Source organism: Arachis hypogaea, chromosome 12 (assembly GCF_003086295.3).
Source record: "Arachis hypogaea cultivar Tifrunner chromosome 12, arahy.Tifrunner.gnm2.J5K5, whole genome shotgun sequence".
Taxonomy (NCBI): Eukaryota; Viridiplantae; Streptophyta; class Magnoliopsida; order Fabales; family Fabaceae; genus Arachis; species Arachis hypogaea.
This window is the reverse complement of record NC_092047.1, coordinates 862,677-868,543: the sequence shown is the minus strand read 5'-3', so window position 1 is coordinate 868,543 and position 5,867 is coordinate 862,677. Positions and strand designations below refer to the sequence as shown.

The 5,867-nt window shown below is 32.9% G+C and overlaps 1 pseudogene; it reads left to right on the top strand.

The window, feature by feature from the left end:
- The first annotated feature begins 450 nt into the window (after positions 1 to 450).
- Positions 451 to 3,097, top strand: LOC112729091 (lactoylglutathione lyase-like; annotated as a pseudogene).
- The last annotated feature ends 2,770 nt before the right edge of the window (positions 3,098 to 5,867 follow it).

Sequence of the window (5,867 nt, the reverse complement as noted above, 5' to 3'; positions counted from 1 at the left end):
CCAATTCTTGCATAAACTTCTTTTGTTATTCTAAAAAGAACCACATCATTGTATTTTACCATGTGGTTTTGTTTTGTACATAGATTGTAGGAGCATGCATTTTACAACTCAAAATTCATGCCAACGATACCCTTTTTTTTTCTAAAAGTTAAAATAATCATCGAATACTAACAAAACTAGTGGTTCAATTTGTCAATATGTTTTTCTTCCTTCTTGAGATTCAACACGTATTGTATACTAACAAAATCACGATGGTAAATAATAAATATGCGCAATTTGAAAATTTAAGACTGAATTTTTATACAAAGGTTTTGCCGAATGAATTGATGAAAGAAAATTAAAACGAGCAGACTCAATGATGTAAATAAAAGCCCAAACTCTACGAAACGCTGTAGTTACAATGGGCTAAAGCCCAATCTAATAAAAGCCCGTTAACAATAATTACTGTCCATGCATGATGCATGGTGGATAGAGCTGTTTGGTTTAGGTAGTCGAGAAGAAGAGAACAAGGCAACCAGCATCATTAGCAATTTGCAGCATTGCCAAATGGCAATGGCAATGCCCATGACCTCATCCTTAATGTTATCAACAACTTGTTCTTTTAATTTCCCTTCTATCACTATATGCATTTCCTCTTACAACCCTAACCCTTCTAGAAGACTAGTTCTCTTTCACCTTCTTTCTGGTCCTTTTGGTAATTAACCTCCATTCACATCATCTTTATTATTATCCATTTGATACTTAGAGTTAATTAATTATATTATTACTCTGTTTACATTAACAGAATTGTTATGGCAATTTTTTTAGCTATTCCACAGTCCCAATCTCTGTTATTTGGTGTAAAAGGTTCAGAATTGTTTAGAGTAGCAAAGGCTAATGCAGCAGAGAATCTAATTCAACCAGAGCAAAACTTGTTTGAATGGGTCAAAAATGACAATAGAAGATTCTTACATGTTGTGTACCGTGTTGGGGACTTGGATAAGACTATAAAGTATGCTACCTATGATGCTTCAATCGCCCTAAATTAATGCAATTATTATACTATATTCTTAAATCTTGATTACATTTTCAGAATGTGTATATATATTTAGGTTTTACACTGAGTGCCTTGGCATGAAGCTGTTGAGAAAACATGATATACCTGAAGAAAGATACACAAATCCTTTTCTTGGATATGGCCCTGAAGATTCCAATTTTACAGTTGAGCTTACCTACAGTGAGTTTAGATGTGCAAGATACAAACTTTTGTTTAGCATAAAATAGTTTGTGCTTCTCATGTTTCTTGTTTGTATTTCTTGATCATTGCAGATTATGGAGTGGACAAGTATGACATTGGAAATGGGTTTGGTCATTTGGGTGTTGTAGTTGAAGATGTAAGCTCCTATTATAGAACAATTAGAAAACAAAGCATGATTGTTGATATTGTAGAATTAAGCAACAACAACTTAAAACTCAAATAGAGTCTCCAATTGAACACATTGGTGCATTAAGAACCAATTTATATTTTTCATGAACATTAGTTACCAGCTTATCTAACATCACCAGCCAATTAATCAATGTGTGTTGTTATCTTCAAACTATGAAATTCTCACAGGAAGTTAAAAACTAAATGGTCTTTTTAAGAGTGGTTTTTGGTACATTTCCTTTTATTGATGCTCAATTTTCATGTATGCTGCATGTCTCTGTCAAATTTCTGACTTTAATTATGATGATTATTGTCCTTACTCCAATTTCTAGACTGCCAAGGCAGTTGATCTGATAAAAGCAAAAGGTGAAAAGGTTATCAAGGAACCAGGGCCTGTCAAAGGTGGCAGCACAGTAACTTCTTTCATCCAATATCCTGATGGTTATGAATTTGAGCTCTTGGAAAGAGGACTTACTTCCGAACCCCTATGCTAAGTATCACTTCGTGTAGGCGATCTTGACCATGCCATAATCTTCTATCAGAAAGTGAGTGTTTTCTACTCCTGATAGGATGAAAATGTGAAAGGTTCTTTCATGAAGTGAATTCCATCTTTCTTTCATGTATTAATATTTTTCCTTGTTTTTATGGATTTCAAAAGTCTATTGGCATGCAACTTCTGCGTAGGAAAGACAATCCTGAGCACAAGGTAAACTTATGCTGGTGGCAATTATTAATATCATGCGCAAGTTGGCTTGTTTGGTTTCTGTTTTCATTTTCAGTAACTTTTGCTTATTAGATTTTGTGAAGAAAAAAAAGTAAAAACAAAAAACATGATTTTATTGATTTTTAGCTATCAATTGTCATTGGTTCTGATTGGTTTACAGAATACAGTTGCCACAATGGGTATGGTCCTGAAGATAAGAACACTGTTCTAGAACTTACATATATCTACGGAATCCCTAATTATGACAAAGGAAATGGCTATGGACAGGTAGATACTATTTGTTTTCCATTTTCGAAAGTGGTTTTATTGATTTTTGTGTTGTTCTCCGTGTCTATTTTCTATATCTTACTGTTAGAATGTAACTCATTTATGTGTTTGCACATATTGCAATAGGCACAAATGATGTGTATAAGAGTGCAAAGCAATCAAACTGTGTGGAGGCAAGATTATCCGTGAACCTGGGCCGCTGCCAGGTATCAACACCAAGATAGCAGTTTGCTTAGACCCTGATGGTTGGAAATTGGTATGCATAACCTTTCCATCTATTTGATTGTATGGGATTTATTATGTGCTTCTTCTAAGACTTCAACCAGGTCAACTATGTTGATGAATTCATGGGTGGTTTGTGTTTGATATGTAATTAGAGAGGAATGAATCATATGTGAAATAACGTGAGAAATACTAGGCAAATATATTTTATTTTAAACACCATGCCGACTCACACTATCCACGGTTGAACGGGGTGAGTCGGATGACTTGCGATGCAAGATATGTACACCAAACATAACTCAAAATACTATTTACCACTACTGCTTTTTCTCTATACCTATCATCTGAGTTCTCCTTTCATTTATACCCGAAACTTTGGCATAGAATGATACCATCTTATTGTATTTTAAAGTTTGACTTGTGTATTAATTATGTAGGCTTTTGTTGATAATGCTGATTTCCTGAAGGAATTAGAGTGACAATGTAACAGTTCTAGATCCTATGCCTCTTCATTGAAATCATTGTACTCTATCAATGTCCTTGGCAAAATCTTACAGTTATTCTATCAAATGTACATCTTTATAAGCATCTCACAAAGTAAAAGTAAAAGAGAAGTAGAAAAAGCAACCCCATATCAGCCATTTTATTTTTTCTTATTTTTTGTTTATATTTATGCCGCTTTGGCATGGCAATTCAACATATACTGAATCCCATCAAGCCAGAACTGTTTGTCTCTTTTACTCTCACATTCAAACTCTATTATCCTTTCTGCAGTTTTAATTCCGAAATATGCCCTCTTTTCTATTTAGTCTTCCTTCTCTCTTCCCGGCCAAGCTTAGACATCACTGCAGACTCCGGTGACTATACCTGCGATTTTATAGGCCATACCTTAAAGCATTGGTTTTCAGATTGTGGGAAAGAATAGTTATGAATGAAACTTTGAGCTTACATTTCTTCTTTTTGGTGAATGTTCCTGCCATGTGCTTGCTCTTCATTTTTGCTATAACCTGTTGTAATTTTGTTAGAACATTCCATGTAACTATTTAATTAGAGATATCAACAAAATCAGTGGTTATGATTATCTCCTATGCCTATTATTTGTTGATGGATTTTTGAGTTTCTTCTAGCAATTACCTGTAAATTTGAATTCATATTGAAAGATACTTGCTTCAAGTGAAGATCTCCTGCATTTGACATTCAGAAAGAAAGGGATACTTTGTGTTATAAATATAAACTTCTATGTGCATTTGCCATTTGTTTTAATTTATTTCAATTTCTATAAATATTTTAAGGATACCTTTTCTTGTACGCTTTAGAAGCTCCCCTCCTTCGAAAACAGAGTCCAATGCCAGCAAGATGTTTGCTTCTCTTCCTTTCTCGCATTTTTCATCGACTAGAGGGATTTTTAGGGTTTTTCCAGGATTTTCTAGATTTTTCTAAGGTTTTCTAGGATTTTTCTATTATTTTCTAGGGTTTTCAAGTATTTTTCTAAAGTTTTCCAGGATTATCTAAGGTTTTATAGGGTTTTGTAGGGTTTTCTAGGATTTTTCTAATGTTTTTTAGGATTTTTAGGATTTTCTAGGGTTTTCTAGGATTATCTAGGGTTTTCTAGGATTTTTTAGGGTTTTTCTTGGATTTTCTAGGGTTTTCTAGGGTTTGTTAGGTACTTAGGTTTTTTTAGGGTTTTCTAGGATTTTTCTAAAGTTTTCTAGGGTTTTCTAGGGTTTTTTAAAGTTTTCTAGGGTTTTCCAAGATTTTTTAGGGTTTTGTAGGGTTTTCTAGGAGTTTTATAGGATTTTTTAGGATTTTATAGGGTATTTTTTAGGGTTTTGCTCTAAGTGAGAGATCCTTGGTTTAATACCCACCTATAACATATTTTTATAACATATACATATATAGGATGTAAGTTAGTCACACTCAATTTCCAATCCTCTAACTTGTCAAATTTTGACATAGTTTATTCGTAAGGTATTCAAACTATTTTAATTTATTCCAATTTAGCCTCTTAAATTTTATTGTTTAAATTTGAAATATTTGATTTTTAATCATAATTTTAATTTGATCTTTAAATATAAAGAAATATTGTTAAACTAATAAACTATTAACAAAAATGAAAAATCTAAAGATTTCAAATTAATACATGAGTGACAAACCCCCCAAAAAATACCCCAACGACTATGACATCCCATTTTCTCTTTGCTTACCCAACAATACCCACTACTTTCAAATCTCCAATATTCTTCTTCCACAGCCCCTCAGTCTCCCACCCTGTCATAGACTAGAACGGCAACCACTTCTTTCTCTAGCATCCCTTTGATCTCTTCATTGTACACTGTTACTATTGCTGTTGAGGATGCAACCTTTGAGCTCGATGCCGATCTGCTCACTTCTCATCTCTTCGCTGTTGTTGTGCTCTCTACTCTGTATTCCCTCTCCAACCTTTTGCTTTCTCTACTCACACCGCCGCTATTCTAAAGAAAAGTTGAGATATTCATTTATATAAAAAAAATCTAAAAACACATTGTGATGACTAAATTAAAAGATATCTCTATATATGTATCATGTTGCTAAATGCTACAAAGGGAATGGACATATAACAAAAGATGGAAGGAAAATAATGAAGGATGTTGTGAGGAAATATTGAGTGATTGCTTCTGAAGATGACAAAAAGCTATCCACCTGCTTTAATTTTTTGTCTATTAAGTAATAATGTATATTAAAATACGATAGGTGAAAACTTTTAATGAATGTTGGAGACCTGTACATGGATGTTGCAAAAGATATTATGTAGGGTTTTTTAAAATTTTCTAGGTTTTTCTATGGTTTTTTAGGATTTTTCTAGAATTTTCTAGGGTTATCTAAGGTTTTCTAGGGTTCTCTAGTATTATCTAGGGTTTTTTTAGGGTTTTATTAGGGTTTTCTAGGATTTTTTATGGTTATCTAGGGTTTTCTAGGTTTTTTCTAGGGTTTTCTAGAGTTTTTGGGATTTTCTAGAATTTTTTTTCATGATTTTTAGGGTTTTTTTTAGAGTTTTCTAGTGTTTTCTAGGTTTTTTAGGATTTTGTTAGGTTTTTGAGGAGTTTCAAGGATTTTCTAGGTTTTGTCTAGGTCTATCTAGGGTTTTTAGGATTTTTAGGGTTTTCTAAGATTTTTTTAGGGTTTTTTAGAAATTTTTTTTTGTTTTTTCTAGGATTTTTTAAGGTTTTCTAGGGTTTTCTAGATTTTTTCTTAGGTTTTCTCGGGTTTTTC